This window comes from Anabrus simplex, chromosome 6, assembly GCF_040414725.1.
Source record: "Anabrus simplex isolate iqAnaSimp1 chromosome 6, ASM4041472v1, whole genome shotgun sequence".
In the NCBI taxonomy this organism is placed as follows: Eukaryota; Metazoa; Arthropoda; class Insecta; order Orthoptera; family Tettigoniidae; genus Anabrus; species Anabrus simplex.
Window position 1 is genome coordinate 144,861,575 of NC_090270.1, and position 19,202 is coordinate 144,880,776.

A 19,202-nucleotide genomic window follows, 5' to 3' on the forward strand; every position below is an offset into this window, starting at 1 on the left:
CTAACCATTTAGCCATGGAGCCGGACATCGCTGCAAAGAAGGCCCTTAACATTGCAGGAAACTGTGAATCGAAAAGCCTTGAACTACTCACCTCGTTTGTGAACCAGGTCCGAATTTTATCGCATAATTCAGAAGTTTGTAGAAACACTACTTCAAAAGAAAAAAGTGTGATTAGAGAAGAAATGCATGGTGAGATTGGGAAAGTGCTGTGTCCGAATAGATGTATATTCATTCTACTACGTTGATTGTCAGATGTTTAGTGTATCATTTGGACGATTATGCTGTAAACCATTCCTCTAAATGTATTTAGTTTAACATGCGTGCTCATTTCCCCTGATAGGAAAGTTATAGGGCTAAATATTGTGCAGTTCTTACGCATATCAAAGACTCTGGATGCGGTAGGAACACCATTTCATCTCATCCCTCCCAAGCTGTGCGTGACTTAATTTTTCAAAACAGAAATGAAAATTAAAGATAAGCTTCGCACATGTAGTGCAACGTGGGGTTGTTCCTTTTTTTTTGAATGCCTGACATCACTGACGCTCTTACGATCCAGCATTTGGGAACAGGCTGTTGCAGTGAACACACTATGGACATCATTCCTAAATTAGTCTATAGTTGCTTAAAGTGCCGATTCTTCTTCAAGACAAAGGAAATCCGAAGAGAATTACATACTCGTAAATCAGCAAAATCATCTCGCAAACTCTCAAAAGTATCAGACAACTAATTGAGGTGAGCAATTTATTTCATTTAATTGTAAATACGCAAATTATCTTGTTTTACATTTAACTTTTTTTAAGGTTTGTTCGTCCCTGAATTTACAACTAGTGAAGGAAGTGCCGCTTAAATATTGATTTCTAATCGTTTTCACAACGTTTCAGGTATTGCTTTCCCGTTACGTTTCTGGGTCTTTATAGTAGTATTAATGAAGAAAAAATTATGAATTACGGTTCAGGGACCATCCGGGTACCTCTAAGTTACTAATAGGAGGATTAAATGCATGAGAATTGCGTGTAAGAAGAACATCGTTTAGCGTAACAGCGTCATGTAGCGGCAGAGCCATGTAAATTCACAGAGTGTGTACACTATTTCTTCTATTAGTTATGCCCTAACAGTTCTTTTACTATTCGAAATACTAGAAAAATATCCCAATATACTTTAGACTTTTATTTATCAACGTCCATTCAGTATAAAATAGGCAGTATTAAATCACCTAAGTCTTGTGTTTAAACATTCATATTAAGTGTCAAAGAAAATTAATTTTCTTTCTCTGGGGGTTTCAGACGTACTACACTACATCTCTGGAGACTGACATAAAAATATACTATATAATTAATTTAAATTAGTAGTTATATAATATTCTTCACATAATTTTGACTTCCATATTACTGAAATTCTCTTGAATAATTTATTTATCAGATTCAACCCAGCCAACCAATTCTTTATCACTCATGGACAACTGTTACCTTATTTGAAAATTTGTATAGTTTTCTGCCCTTGAAAAACCGAATATACAAGGTGATCCAGGTATAATTTAATGATTCTGAGGCTGATGATTTTTCCACTTTAAAAGCCATCACCCCCACCAATCTTCAAATGTTTGCTGCAAATCAAGTAAGCAAACGAAGTTGTTATCGTTCTCTGTCGGTCCATTTATTTTTATTTATTTATTTATTTACAATGGGTTCAATGTGAAGATTCCACCTGTTGAACAACCGGGATTCGAAAGTCAGCCATCGCAGTGGAAAGCCGAAAACACAGTCAGAGCACTAATCGGAAAGAAATAACAAGCGGGCGTCGATTTTCGTATGCTATGATGAGCTGGTAGAAATGAGAGCACCAGGTGAGCTGGCCGTGCGGTTAGGGACGCGCAGCAGTGAGCTTATCTGTGGGTTCGAACCCCACTGTCGGCAGCCCTGAAAATGGTTTCCCGTGTTTTCCCATTTTCACACAAGGCAAAAGCTGGGACTGAACCTCAATTAAGACCACGGTCTTTTCCTTCCCACTCCTACGCCTTTCCTATCCTATCGTCGCCATAAAACTAATCTGTGTCCGTGCGACGTAAAGAAAAGAAAACAGCAATTTGTAAAATATTTGTTGCCCATCAACTCAAAGGCAAATGAATAGAAAATTTTAGGAGGAATATTTTTTTTTGCTAGTGGCTTTAGGTCGCATCGACACAGATAGGTCTTATGGCGACGATGGGATAGGAAAGGCCTAGGAGTTGGAAGGAAGAGGCCTTAATTAAGGCCGTGGCCTTAATTAAGGTAGAGCCCCAGCATTTGCCAGGTGTGAAATTGGGAAACCACGGAAAACCATCTTCAGGGCTGCCGACAGTGGGATTCGAACCCGCTATCTCCGAGATGCAAGCTCACAGCCGCGTGCTTCTAACCGCAGGCCCAGTCGCCCGGTAGGAATAATTTTCAGCCAACCCACTGTACTCAGTCTAATTCGAGAAAAGTGTTGGAGATTGTATCACGCGTCGAGGTTATGCCTGCTGAAGAATTGGTGGTTGTCCTTTATGTAATAATAATAATAATAATAATAATAATAATAATAATAATAATAATAATAATAATAATAATAATAATAATAATAATAATAATAATAGTGTATGTTCCACGAACTATATTTACGGTTTTCGAAGACGCCGTCGGGGTGGAATTTTATCCCTTACTATCTCTTTTGGTTTTTAAATTCAACACAAATCGCATTCCATACAATATATTTTTCTGGTCGAGTATTTGATCTCCTTCAAATACCATCAGACTGAACCGAATCGAGCCCGCTAACTTGGGTTCAGAAGGTTAGCACCTCTACCACCTGAGCCACTCAGCCCGCCTAGTACTAATAATAATCTATCATTATCAAATAAATAATACAAGGGAAATAATTTTGCCGTTACCGCATATTTGGCAATCCATTGAGAACTTAAAACGTACAATATGAGTGATAAACGGATAGGCCTATTTATAATTTATGTTTGATGCTTAATTCTATCCTTCGATTCAGATGTGTTTAAAAAATAATATTGTTTTCATTTTTCCTAGTTTCTGCAGTAATCGAAGCTTGTACATCCCTGATCGAGTACATATCTTGTATCCGCCGCGCCGTTCTTCGAAGAGAAGGAGGGAGGTAGAAAGACAGAGAGAGGAGCGAGAATTGGACGGTCACAAGAAGGAGAAGAAGAAGAGAGTAAGAAAAGAAAAAAAGCATGTGAAGGGATTTTGTGAAGATTTTATGAGGTGTAATATGGAGACCATGATGTAGTTTCAAACGTCAGCAGATGTAAAATTTAGCCACGAAAATTGACTTTGTTCTTTATTGCCCAAAGAATAAAAAGAAAGACGTCTCACACATACAAAACCGAGTGAGGTGAAGCAGAGAAAATAAACGAATCGTCTAGTTGTATGTGTGTGTGTCACTATGCTTTTGCTTGCTCCTCTCAGCAGACGTGAACTTTTATTTTTCTGTAAATCGTCAATTCTTGGGGAGCGACAATACATTTAATATTCATGAAATATTTCCTTGTACGATTGGTTTTTAAATTCAACACAGATCGCATTCCATACAATATATTATTCTGGTCGAGTATGCTTTGCATATACTTGCTTTCTCGACAAGGGTGGTTGCGAATCCTCCTCCCCGGTGATTTAAAACAGTGAATGTCTACTGAATATCTGATTATTACGAATCTCTTTTTCAGATACGATATTTCTTTGCACATGCACACACATGCTGTTGTAGAAATGCAATCAAGAAACGCCCGTGAACTTCCTTCAGAAACTATGAAAACAGGTTCTAATGTCCCTTTAACAATAACCATAACAATGTTAACATTTGAACTGTCCTTAAAATGCAATAGCTTTTAAGAGACACCAGGTTACTTGAATTATGTTCTGAAAAGTTATTTAACGTGTCCGAAACCAACGACAAGTAGCTGTGCCATTTGAACATCCTTAATTGCCATTGAGTTCGAGCCCCACTGTCGGCAGCCCTGAAGATGAATTTCCGTGGTTTCCCATTTTCACACCAGGCAAATGCTGGGGCTGTACCTTAATTAAGGCCACGGCCGCTTCCTTCCAATTCCTAGGTCTATCCTATCCCATCGTCGCCATAAGACCTATCTGTGTCGGTGCGACGTAAAGCAAATAGGAAAAAATTGCTATTGAACTCAGACGGAATCGAACCCGCTATCTTCGAAAGAGAAGAACTACCAACAACTTAAGGGCAGTGCCCTAGAGGTCAGCTATTGCCTACTGATATCGAATACTGTTGTTGTTTTAATTTATTTACGTAGAAGTTAGTTACAAGTTTATTGTGTATAAAGAAACTGTATCTATACAAAATGTCTTTTTTTCTTACTCTCAATTTCATGTCACACTGGCAGGTATTAGGCGACGGTGAGGTAGGAAAAGGCGAGGATTAGCGTAAAAATAGGAAATCACGGGAAGCCAGGAAGGTAATTATGTGTACTAACAACAAATCGTTGATCTATACCTTCAAATTTGCTACCAGGAAAAGGAACACCAATTAAAAGAAATTGATGGCACATTGCACCTTTCATCATGTCTTCATTGTTATGTTTTTCAACATTCAAACTGCAAGCCTTTGTAAATGAACCAAAAGCCTCCATAATTTTCTGCTAGCTATTATCAGGCCTTTACACCTATTCCTTTGAAATCATCTAACACTCTTAAGGGTAGTGAGAAGTACGCACGGCACAATTCGTCGCTGTTCGGGCGAAAGTTCATGTCTCCCAGCGTTCTTCTCATCCATTATTTTCTTTAAGACTGGTCACGCCTCCCAGCCACATATGAATATTCAGTCCATCAGAACAATTCTTGCTGTGTTCATTTTTCTAAGCTGATGTTTAAAGGAAAATGAACTTCACCGTACCGCACTACAGGAATGTATGTTTGCATGACACATTTACACACTCCTACAGTATAATGTACTTAAGGTTCATTTCCTTTTACAGGTAAGCATAGGAAAATGGACATAACGAATATTGTTCTGATGGACTAAATATGCATATGTGGTTGGGAGGTGTGATCAATCTTAAGGGAAATAATGGGTAGGAAGAGTATTGTGAGATATAAACTTTAGCTCGAATAGTGTCGAATTTATGCCTTTGAATACGAACATTTCGGAATTCTATTTCATACACTTCCATTTGCCACAGTATTACGAAACTCACAACATGCAATGGATATTTTTTCTAAGAAAAATTATAATGATATATCTAAATTAATTCTACCTAATTTCTTATAAAATTAGTTAATTTTATATTCTGCTAGCTAGGTCCACAAAGATTACACAGTTCTGTCCAAAGGATCTTTATAATTTTTAGAAATATATGAAACACAGATTTTAAAAATTGAGATTTTTGCTAGTGGTTTAACGGCGCACTAACACATCGATAATTTTTGACGACGGAAGGATGGGAAAGGGGCTTGAAAAATCAGTGTGTTACGTTTTGGATGAGTGACACGAACTACTAAAAGATTAACAAGGAAAGAATTATATTTTGCTTTACAAAAAAGCAAAGTCTTTCATTTCTGAAACGATAAGTAGCAGTTTTTTATATACCTCCCTCTCTCTCTCTCTCTCTCTCTCCATTCATTCTTTAAAACTACATGGTTTTCAGTATTAAAATGAAAATCTGATCGGAATTTTCCGTTAAAAGTGTAACAAACCTGTCCTATCTTAAAGCAACATATTTTTATACAACAACGTTCGAATTATTCGATTTGAAGAGTTTAAATCATTAATGTGGTGTAACATCCCAATGAAATTGTCACTAACTTCTTACCAAGCTATGTGAGATTTGTGAAATACAAAACCATGTTTATCTAATTTATTTTCCTCTTAACATAGGAGGTCCCGTGGGCACGATCGAGATATCAACATTCACGTAAAACTACATATTTCCTTATTTTTCAGATGTTAAACATATAGTGTAAATATGACACTTAGAACTGAGTATTTAATGTAAGCTTCTCTGTAAACGACTCACACACAGCTCTGAAAAGTGTACAAAGTAAGGACTGACTGTAATTTCATTTCCGAGCTATTGTTAACATATCTGTAATTCAAAGTTCGCAATAGACACGGTATCTGTAATTATCCAGGTTATTTCTTGCCTGTCAAGGGTGATCCAGTTAAAATCAATAATGCCATATATAAGACTAACATTGAAGTCAACATAATGGGCATCCATCACGTTATCTATTTATAAAGCGAAGAATAGCAGCAATTCGCTTCCGTCCACATTGTACCTATAGGAACGGAAATTATTTAACTAGAAAGCACCTTTCAAATATCAGGTGTGGGCAATAACGAAACATCAGTAATATTCTACCAAATATATTAGTCATGAATGTTACTAATTTAACTTGCTATTAATGACTTGTAAATCATTTATACCTTGTATAAATATTAAATACTCCATAAAATCAAAGTATTTCATTGTTAAAGTGGAAAATATAATCCGAAGGCACTTAAATAGGGTACAATTAAAATCTTCAAAGGCATAATCACATTCTCAAAGGCACATAATTCCATGAAAAAAAACCGCTCATATAAGAAAAGGAAATTACAAAGTATGTGGATATTTTTAGGAAATGAAAAAGAAATACAATAAAGATACCTTTGAATATAACAAATTGGCTACGTGCACGGGAACTAGTAACCACCTATAGGATGGTGTTTAACCCTCTTAGTGCCACGCCTGTTTAGAGAGGGTATGCTAAGAATGCCACCCGCTTTACGACCAAATTGCAAGGTTGAACAAGATGAACCATAATTCTCCAAATTCTAAATTCAGACAATTGATTATTGCCAAGATTGCTCACAAAGTTTGACTGTATTGGTGTTGAGAGCAAATAATACCAACTAGGTCAGATTTCGGGGGGGGGGGGAATATCCTTGGGAAATTAGCATGGAGCAGGTTATATTTTTCAAGTTCAGACCTAGAACAGTTACCTGAAATACGTAGGTACTCATCTAAGAATGGTGTGTCAAGATGTCTTATTATGTGTACTTGCTCGTAGTCAGATGTAAAATATCCAGGATATTCTGCCTAGTATTTATTGATTTTTTAACACTATCTACACGAAAATCATGTACGTATTTACGCTTTTTCAGTCACTACCGGTACCACTTTTAACACTTGTGGACCCCCAAGCAAAATGGGTGGTACTCCCGTTTGCACTTTATGCACTGTAAATGGGATCTATTTACTGGTACACCATCTTTCTTGCTACACACGGCACACCGTTATATCGTATGTCTCGGAAGTTTTCCAGTAGCACTCCGGTAGGACTTGGATCTGTCCGATGTTGTACTGAAGATAAGAGGTTCTATTCTGACATTCACGTATTTTCGAGTTCAAGAATAATGAAAGATTTTAACCTCGTCCTTTTAGATAATATATGCATCCAACACCAATCTCGAAAAAAATTGAAAAGACAACCTTCTTCTGAAACTTGAGTGACTGGCGCACATCTAGGTAAGTGTATAGCATCATATCCGAACCATCAACACCCCCATAAATTCGTTGTACTGGTGTATAATTGTTGGTTTCGTTACCTCCTTAGGAGGTCTGTTCTTTCTTGGTTTAATGATGGTTATTCTTTCGGTAATAGAATGCGTAGGCAAGAGCAGAACTGGATGATTTTTAGTTTTTTTTTCTCCCAGTAACCAGCTATCAGGACCTAGTCTTTCTAAAGTACCTATCCTCACCAATAGCATATTTACCTTTCATTTCTGAAGTATCCTTCCTGTTTCACCGGAGAGTACCTGTGAAGAATGTGCCCTTAGAAAACAAATGCTGGACCAGACTAAATCGTAGTAAAGAAATTGTCCGTTACCACATGATAACCCTTCATTAGGTAGCTGTCTATCGCCAGTAATTTAGTCATAACAAGGAATACTAGTCCATGCTTCTGTATATTTTTCTTATCGACATTGCTAGTCTGACTCGTTGGCTGAATGGTCAGCATACTGGCCTTCGGTTCAGAGAGTCACGAGTTCGATTCCCGACCGGGTCGGGGATTTTAACCTACGTTGGTTAATTCCAACGGCCCGGGAACTGGGTGTTTGTGCTGTCCCCTACACCCCTGCAACTCACACACCACACATAACACTAACCTCCACCACAACAATACGCAGTTACCTACGCATGGCAGATGCCCCCCACCCTCATCGGAGGGTCTGTCTTACACGGGCTGAACTCGGCTAGAAATAGCCACACTAAATTAAATTAAATCGGCATTGCTCTTTGTTCCGCGGTAGCAGAAGAAACCAAACAATAATGTGATACTAAGTCGCGCAGCATCCAGAATGTTACCCCCAATTTGTGATCTTTTTGTTTGGAAGATAATACATCAAAGAGGAATGACATTTTGTTCCAAGAAGTGTCGTCTATGCTAAGGTGTTGGCGGGGAGTGTAATGGTGCCTGAACAAATACAGGACTGAAGCGAGCACATGGGTCACATTTCTCATGGCCCGGTGGAAACAACGAATCTTTAATCACAAGGTGGAAGAATTTAGCTGGAAGCTGTTCCTTGAGAGCACTTCTGAAAACCATGGGATGACTCGAGAATCAGTGTTCCAGTATGAAGATATTGTCGGTCTGCGTGTAATTCCCACCTCTAACAATACAGCGACAAAATCTTTTATTTCCTTTAGAATAACAGGCCACCACTGTTTTACGCGGGAATTCGGCTTCAATAGTTGTGTTGACCTCAAAAATTGAGTAGCATACCTATTAGTTTCTGTCACCATTAGCTGCCACAGAGCCTAAGTAAAGAAGAGATAAAATACGAAATAGGTTTCGCGTTACAAGGCGTGACATGCTTTGGATCTGGATTTTCCAAGTAGGCATGTGAAGGGTGATAACGAGTGTCACTTCCTACGAAAACCTCCAGAAACCGAGCGTTACTACTATCATCATCATCATCATCATCATCATCATAATCGTCGTCGTCGTTATCCCCATTCTCAGGACCATCATTTGCTCCATCACTAAGTTCAGAATCCTCCAAGCTCTGAGATATATTCTCAGCAATTACTCGCGCGGTTCCCGCCATAACCTCACTACTGTCACTATCCGAGTCATTATTCTCAGAATCACTCCCATTAAAAGTTGAAGTGTTCAAATACTCCACTAACTCGTCATCGTTCGCGAACTCATCACCGCTAGCATCATGCCTTGCTGCTATTCTCACTAGCAACTCAGCGACACTTCATAAAACACACACACACCAAGTTCAAGCACTGATAAAACCCGAACAAGCAAACGTAGTGACAGTCTGCATGCAATAATGAAAATTCTGTGCCTTTTTCTTTTTTTTTTTTTTTTTTTTTTTTTTTTTTTTTTTTTTTTTTTTTTTTTTTTTTTTTTTTTTGCACACCCGGCAATTTTAGAGGGAGTCGGGAGCAGCGCGATCGTCGACACAACCATTCTTCTCTACCTTGCGCAGCTGTTTTCATCGTCATGTAAGTTCTGAATCCCTTTTTTCCTTGATCTCCTCCAAGTATTTTTTCCTTTGACGACATCTCCTTTTTTACACTAGTACTTTGCCTTCAAATACATTGGTGATGAAGGTGTTATGTCTCATGGTATGTCCTATACATTTGATTTTTCTTCTTTCCATTTATTTTAACAGCATCCTATCTTCTTTGACTTTACGTAATGCTAATCAAATTTTGGACACGTGGTGAACATGTTTTCAAATATACAAACGATTTTAATTTGCTCTGGATTTTGATATACATTTTACCGCGAATTTTTCTGCATATAATTTAATATAAATTTTTATATTAAAATTAATGGGACAAATATTCGCATTTCATACCAAAATTCTGAGCAAATTTTGTCTTTACATGAGTAAAATGTATTTCAAGCAAGTTTTTACTTCAAAAAGTTAAAATTATAACCCGAATTATTCTTTAATCCACTGTACGTAACCAGATCCCATGACTTTTGTTGGCGATACCTAGTGTTTACAGTGCACTACGCCTTCTGGTATAGGGTAGATTAAATGTGTTACTTTCGTTGACCCGTCTCAGTCCCATACTTGACTTGAACGATATGAATGTGACTTGAGGTATGGGCGATTGTAGTAATGCCACTCCTTATGCAGCCAGTCCCTGTTATGAATGATGTGAAAATATCGCACATAGGGCCAGTTACGAATGTAGAGTGGAGGACTGTTAGAATAATCATTCGATCGTTTTTATACCTAACATCTCCAATTCATAATCACTGACTGGTTTAGCAAACGTAAACATTTTGTATATATATATATATATATATATATATATATATATGCATGATTTAAAGAGATCTGATAAAATTTGAGGATGTTCTTGTGGAACAAAACATATCATTCTTCGTTCAATAGTGTGTAAGTTTCTACAGGTATATTGTTTAGTCATATTTTCTTAAACTAGTGTTTTCGACAGACTTAAAAATTTAAGTTGTATATACATTTAAGAAAATAACCATTCATTTCATAACCTAGTCGTACAAATACCGAATTCTTAAATCAATTAAAAATACCTTTAAGAGTTAAATATCAGGGATTTTTACAATCATGCAAGCATGGCCTAACTGGACTGTGCTCAGGATACAAACCACCCTAAATCCGCGCCTAATCACAGCCACGACTTTTTATGCAACATTGTTGGGAATATGCACTTTCTGGAAAGGAGAACACGTTCTCTTCATCATAAGCAAACTTGAAATAAATAAAAAACAGGATCATTATTAGCGATTAGGTTCTTTTCGTCTCAGTTGAGTTGCTTCAGGTGCACTCTCTTGGCGAGGATCATAGGTCAAGTTTATGAGAAAACATTCTGATCATCATCGTAGCCGAGTGAATCAAAAGTCAACGATGAAGTCGACCTTTTCTTGACTTTCTCGGTGAAAGGTGGGTCAGGGCCGTAACACAAGACATTGGAACTTATCTGAAGATCACGGATTCGAATCCCAGTTTAGACATTCTCTATAATGTGTACAAGGAAGGGATAGCATAGTATTCACGATTGACCCCTACGTATGTAATGTACTATAGCTTGCTTTGTAATTCGTGATACACAAATTTAAGTTCTATTTCAGTTTTTAAAATCTTAGAAAATCAATCATTTAAGGTAAACAGTGAATAACTGTTCACTTAATCACGAACGTCGGAACGATTACATTTAGAAACGAGACTTCCACTTCTCGACAGGTACATGGCCCTGGTGTTCACTCAGCTTATACCAGAAATGAGTACGAGATTCATTTCTGTGGAGAAATCTGCCCGCAATTAGAGTTATTGTCTATTCTCTTTCAGTAGAAGAGAAAAACAAAACTTTATGTTCTATTTTCTTTACATTGCACCGACACTGATAGATTTCATGACGACGATGGGATAGGAAAGGGGTGGGAGTGGGAATAAAGCGACCGCCGCCTTAAAGGCACAGCCCCGGCCTTTGCCTGCCGTGAAAATGGAAAACCATGGAAAACCATCTTCAGGACTGCTGACAGTTGGGTCCGAACCCAAAATTACCCGAATGTAATCTGATAGCTACCTGACCCTAGACACGCGGCAACTTTATCTATTTCTAATAGAATTCGAAGATGATAAAATGAAGCTGAAAATATCTTACGGGAGTTAGACAATGCTGTAATCTTTCACCTTTGTCGTTCATAGTTTCCTTCGATCATTTACCGAAAGGTATAAAATGAAAAGGAGGGATTCAGTTGGGTGGGAATGTAGTTAGCATTTCGGTTATGCTGACGGCTTGGTCAGAAAGACAAGAGATATGAAGTTCATATTCAGAGCACATGTCCATTAGTATATTCTGCAGAAACGATTAGCATTCAGATTAGCTGACAGACTATGTTAAAAGCCAGCAGCTTCATATTTCGGAACTTGAAAAAAGAGGCGTTCCGAATATGACTTAAAAATGAGCACTTCTAAGCCTAAAGTGATGTCAGTTTGGGGGAAACGTAAGAAGATTGAATATCAGTTCGCGAATACAAAACTCAAACAGGTAGGTTATTTCAGATATTTAGTATGTGTATTCTGGCAGGGTTGTAGCATAGTGAGATTGTATCGAAGTATAGCAAATCCTAATAGAGTGAGCTACAAGGTACAATTCTGCTCCGGGATGATACAATCTTCATACAGGTCTGTTTTCATACAATCTTTGCTATACGGGAGCAAAAGCTCGATTGACTCAGAATACCTATTAAAAATTTAAACATGACACGAAAATGGCAAGAATGTTTGCTGGAAAGAACAGGTAGGAGTGATAGCAAGGGGTACTCAGAATGAGGAAATATGAATTATGAAAGAGCTCGATGGATGAAGTTTTGCGAATAAACCACACTCATGTTTATAAAAAGCAGAACACTTTGAAAGACTAGAGATAGGAAGTTCATATTCACATAATATGTTCATTAGTATGTTCTTCAGAAACGACTAGTATTTCAGTCACCTAGGTTCAGCACGTGTGCTGTTGTCTAGTAGGCACTCGCTCCTCCATGGGCACTGATAACTTGTTCCGTGCGTGATTGCATGGACGCGTATAAGGCGCGAATGGCATTGCGGGGTATAGCCATCCATGCTGCATTCATCTGGTTCCACAGTTCATCTTTGGTGGTTGGTACTGGGTGACAGCGCCGCACCCGTCGTTTCACCATCTCCAACACATTTTCGATTGGGGACAATTCCGGTGACCGGACGAGTTGGGCGTGCGGTTAGGGCCGCGGGCATGAGAGCTTGCATCCGGGAGATAGTGGGTTCGAATCGCACTGTCGGTAGTCCTGAAGATGGTTTTCCGTGGTTTCCCATTTTCACACCAAGCAAATGCAAAAGCCACGACCGCTTTCTTACAACTGCTAAGCCTTTCCTATCCCATCGTCGCCATAAGACCTATCTGCGTCGGTGCGACGTAAACCCACTAGCAAAAAAACAAAACAAGTTCGGTGATCGTGCGAGCCAGGGCAACAGTCTGACATCCTGTGACAGCAAGAAGCAAGAAGGCACGTGTTCGTGCAGCAACATGTGATCGCGCATTGTCCTGCTGAAATACGTCGTCTGGGGTGTCGTGTAGAAAGGGTATGGCTACGGGTCGCAGGATGTCATTCACTTAGGTCAAACTGGACATAGTGCACTAGACACGCACCAAATATCATTTGTAGTTGTACCCTATAGAACCCTACACCATAAGGCCTTGAGTTGGCGCTGTATGTCTTGTGCTAATGCAGACAATGTGATGTCTCTCCCCCTGTCTGCGGCGAACCAAAATGCGGTCATCATTCTCAAACAAACAGAACCTGGATTCGTCCGAAAACACTATCTGCTGCCATTCCTGTGCCGAGTGACGTGGTTCCATACACCGTTGTAGTCTAGCATGTTTATGCACATTAGTCAATGGTAGGCAGAGAAACGTTACAACGTGCCGGTAACCCAGACCGTAATAAACGGCAACGGACTGTCACTCCTGATAGTGTACGATGTGTTACACTGTTCCACTGTTGCGCCAGGGCAGATGGAGACGCAGCTCTGCCCTCAATGCCATTCGGATGAGGTGTCGATCTTCTCGGGGGGTGGTCTGTGTGGTGCGATCAGACCCATTTCGTTGTGTTCTTCGGCCTTTTGTGAACCATTCTGTACACACAAATTGCACTGCCGACACATTTCGGCCCACACGAGCAGCAATTTCCCGGATGAATGAATCACGTTCTCTCATGCCCTCTTTCAAACTCACTCATTTGACGGTACGGTTCTTGCATATGTCTGCGAGGCATCCTGCACATCTGCTCAAGTCACACTGATCCATTACCTTCGGTTTATGGCGACAACGAGAGCCGCAGGCACATTTTACCAGTCGGTGGTGGTGCGTTGAGATATCGATGTGGACCTTGAACCTGAGGGCCGACATGGTTGAAATGACAATCAATTCTTCAAAATATACCAATGCATATGTCCTGTGAATATGAACTTCCTATCTCTAGTCTTTGAAGGTGTTCTGGTTTTTATAAACATGAATGTAGCTTCAGTGGTGGGGTTATAATTATAAGATGGCTAGCATTCACCCGCGGCTTCGCTCGCGTGGATTTCTTAATTTGGTCGAAATAATCGTTCAACGATCATTAAGACATTATCTGAACATCCCTAAAATAGGCCTATAAAATCTCACAAAAAACTGAGATTCATCTACTACAGTACCTCTTTGTAAACCACGGTTTCGGTATTGCCTTTTGGGCCAATATGACCAGGCAACTGACAGGACTAACTCTGGAACATGTGACATAGAACTGTACCTGTGCGAAACTGACCTCTCTCAAGGAGAAAACAAACAATACGTGTTTCTTTATTTTTAAGGGAGATTCTAAATACCCATTTTCACCTCTGTAACAGGTTAAGTTTATGAGATATACTGTACATATAGTCATTTTCAAAATTCATCTACTTTTTCAATTCGTTTCTCTCTTTTATGTAGATCCTGCTAAAACAAAGAAACACGTGTTTCTTTGCCTTTAAAGGAGATTCCATGTACCAGTTTTCACTTCTCTAACATCTTCAAACTTTTACATATGCATGCTCATAAAAAGAATTCAACTCGTTCACTTCTTTTCACCGACCCCCGCCCTCCCAAATTGAGTGGACTTTCCGAAAATAAAGAAATGCATGCTTCTTTCCAGATACTAATTTTCGCGTTTGTAAATTCTTCAGTTTTCATGTGTAAGTATCCGATAAAACGTGTTTCTATATTTTTGAAGGAGATTCCAAATACCAAATTTCACGTTTGTAATATCTCCGGTTTTTGAGATATAAGTATTCCCATTAAAAGATTATACCCCTTCCTTAGTCCCTTTCACCCCTCCTCTTAATTGGATAATTGGATTTTCCGAAGACACAAAAAGTGTTTCTTTATTGTAAAAGGACATTCAAAACACCCGTTTTTTTCGTCTGTAACATGTCACGTTCTTGAGATATACTCATTTTAAAAATTCACCCCATTTTCACTCCTTTTCACCCCCTGTGTGAATTTTTCGAAAAACATGTTTATTTATCTTTAAGAAGATTCCAATTACCAATTTTTACTTCTGAAACATGTTAAGTTTTTGAGATACAGTACACTTATTTTAATCCACCCATTTTTCACTTAGTTTCACTCCCTTTAAGTTTATTTTCCAAAACATATGTGTTTATTTTAAAAGACATTCTAAATACCAATTTTTACGCTCTAACATGTTATGTTTTGAGATATAATTTTAATAATTCACCCCATTTTTTACTTGTTTCACCCCTTAATCGGATTTTTCGAAAGCAAAAAATACCTGTTTCCTTATTTTAAAGATATTTCAAATAACCAATTTTCACGTCTGTAACATCTTCAACTTTTGAGATATAAGTATCCTCATTAAATGATTCTACCGCTTCTTCAGTCCTTTTTAGCCCCTTAAGTGAATTTTCCGAAAACAAAAAGTCATATTTCATTACTTTGAAAGGACATTCCAAATATCAATTTTTACGGCTGTAAAATGTTACGTTTTTGAGATATACTCATTATAATCGCCCCTTTCTTCGCTTATTTTCACTCTCCCTCAAGTGGATTTTCCGAAAACAGAAAGGGCGTGTATCTTTGTTTTTAAAGAAGATTCCATGGACCAATTTTCACGTCTGTAACATCTTCAGTTTTGGATATATAATTATCCTCATGACGAGGATTCAACCACTTTTTCACTTTTTTTTTACCCCTCGTAAGTGGATTTTCCGAAAACAAAATAATACTTATTTCTCTATTCTTAAAGTACCAATTTTCAAGTCTGATACGTCTTCAGTTTTTGAGATATAGATACACACAATTTGAAAATTTTGACCCCTTAGTGTGGTAATATCCAGGAATCCTTCCTTAGCGAGCGCCTGCACTGTAATATATGTATCCCCAAAATTGTATTTCTTTATGTCGCGTAGTTTTGGCTTGGTATGACGAATTTGTCAGTCAGGCAGTCAGTCAGTCAGGACGTGTTGTTTTATTTACCTAGGTATATAGCTGGAGTGCCGGCCCCGTGGTGTAGGGTAGCGTGCCTGCATCTTACCCGGAGGCCCCGGGTTCGATTCCTGGCCAGGCCAGGGATTTTTACCTGGACCTGAGGGCTGGTTCGAGGTCCACTCAGCCTGTGTGATTAGAATTGAGAAGCTATCTGACGGTGAGATAGCGGCTCCGGTCTAGAAAGCCAAGAATTACGGCCGAGAGGATTCGTCGTGCTGACCACACAACACCTCGTAATCTGCAGGCCTTCGGGATGAGCAGCGCCCTCCAATGGCTGTAGTGCCATGGGGTTTGGTTTGGTATATAGCTGGAGTAAGATAGGTTACCATGGACAATAGTTCACTCAGAGTAGAGGGGGACAATACGTATAGTATACTGTCTGAGATCGGCCGAGTGGCGTAGTAGTTCAGACGTTTGCCTTCTATGACACACTTATTCATGGTATCAAATCTCGACGGGGCGAATGACTTGGATGTTTAACCTGTTAACATCATCATCAAATTCTTGTAAAATCGACTGAAATTTAAGTGTACCTAACCTCGTATCACTAGATTTATTTTGATGTTAAGGAACCATTCTTTTTCCCCGAACAAAGTCCAACACAATGACATCTCATGAAATCTCTTGTAAATGATTGAATGTTGAATACATAGCATCAGCGTAGTTTATCCTCTCTGAAAAATATGTGCTTCGTACCAGTGGGCAAAGTAAACCAAAAGAGATGCACGGAACTTCAACATTATTCTAATCCTTATTTAAGAATGCGGATAATTTAGTGTAGTTATTACTAGCCTCAAGCAGCCCTTGTAAGGCAGAGCCTCCGACGAGTAAACAGTGTTTGCCATGTTGGTGAAGTGGAGGGTAGTGTTGTGTGTGGTGTATAAGTTTAGGGTGTTGGGAACAGGACAAATGCCCAGGCCAGAGACAAGAGAATTCACCGTTTTTTTAAATCTCATGGTCCCACCTGGAAGCGAACGTAGAATCCCAGAGGACTGAAGACCAACATGCTGAACACTTTGGCATGGGACTAGACTTCGTATTAAATGAAAATGTGTATCTAGTATTCTCATTGTAGGAAATTCTCAGATGAGTTATCTATTTATTGAAAATGTCGAAGAGTACGTTTTTCCGTGTTCATTGGCTAAATTAAGGTCGGTATTATAAAAAAGTTGCTTTTCTCCTCACAACGTATCCTGTTCGTGTTTTAAGCTGCATTTATCCTTGTAGGGGTCGACTCCTATCCATCTCCAGACGAAAACCGTAAGCCGCCCACCTATTCCTCAATGCCTTACACAAAACACCTGCAATAATCCAGTTTCCACAGTTTCATCGCTCTGGTTATCCGCCTACCAATTCGTCTTTGTCGGAACACATAAGTCATGCAGGAGAGGGGAAGAAAAGACAGGCGATGTCGGCAGGTGTAAGACAACATACTGTCGATAAGTCAGCCCAAATATCAACAAAAGCAAAACTAAAGCTGCAGTGTAATTCATTTCCAGGTGTGGACCGTTCTACTTCAGACTGTTACAGATATCAGAGAGGAAGGTCAGATCCGGTTCTGCTATTGAAGTACTTCTTCAGGAAGAAAACATCCATACTTGTTGATAATGAAGACGACAGTCTTGCTTTGTAATTATCCCACTAATTTATTGTCTGTTAATTTATGTTTCATTCTATTTCATTACTAGCATCACTAACATGCAACATGAGGGAAAACAAACAGTTTGCATTTACAACAGCATGGATTTTTATAACAATGAAATGACACAAAAAAGTAAATGGAAAATGTATGCACAATATTTGTATTATCTGACTTTACTCGCTCCTTTCTAGAGGAACTTTCACCTCTCCCAGGATCAACTACTCGAAACAGAATGAGCACATGGTATTGCACGAGTTACTCTGGCCGATGACCTTAGATGTTAGGCCCCTTTAAACAACAAGCATCATCATCATTATCATCAGTTACTCGCAGGCACACTTTTCGCAGAAACAATTGAACCTATAGATATAAAGGAAATGGAGCTAACCACTTACACTGCTTAGTGCCGAGGTTAGATATAGTGGAAGACTTTACCTTCCACTCTCCCAAGGGTCGTCACGCCTGTAATGAGATAATGTTACTTTGGTAACAATTGGACCTTCTAAATTACGTCACCACAACAGGCTATATCGAATCTTCCTGGGGTCTGATGCTAAAAACCTTCAGTAAACATTTAAGCCACGAAGACTATTTGCCTTTGCTTTCCGAAAAAAGTGAAAATATTTTTATTTTTGCGTACAAATTTTTGTTTGCTTCTGAGCCATAATTCTAACCCCTCATCTCAATCCTCTCTGAGAGTTTCGGGAATCGCCTTTTTTTATTGGAATCCTGGGTATATCAAGTTCTGTGGTATACATTTGTAAGTTTCTAGGGCACCTGGAAATCCTCATTAATTTATCAGTAGGGGCCGATGACCTAAATGTTAGGCCTCTTTAAACAATCATCATCATGATCATCATCATCATCATATTCATTTATTAGTACAAGCAGATCGATTTTATACATCTTACGAAATTGAATTAACAGAGTGAGTTAGCCATGCGGCTAGGGTCGCGCAGCTGTGAGCTTGTATTCGGAAGATAGTGGGTTCCAATCCCACAGTCGGCAGCCCTGAAGATGGTTTTCCGTGGTTTCTCATTTTCACACCAGGCAAATACTGGATCTGTACTTTAATTAAGGCCATGACCGCTACCTTCGCAATCCTAGCCTTTTCCCATCCTTCCGCCGAAAATCGTCGGAGTGTTAAAGAAGTAGCAAAAAAAAAAGAAAATATAAAGAAATTGAATAGTCATCATTAAGATATTACTGAAGATAAGAACTAGGTGGCAATGAGCAAGCCAGAAAAATTCTCTGTAATCCCGCGAATTAATCACATTATAAAAGAGTATATGAGCCATCAATACGAGAAATAAGAAAGATACGAAATCTTCTATTGTTTTACAAAGTACCGTTCATATCTCTGATCATAATTACATCTCGAACTGTGAGATAAGTTGAATGATATTTTAAAATACCGACTGGCCAGTAAGTATTGCTACAACTCGATTAAACAGCGGTTGTCACTTCTGTAAGTCCACTGTTATCTCTGCTGCAATA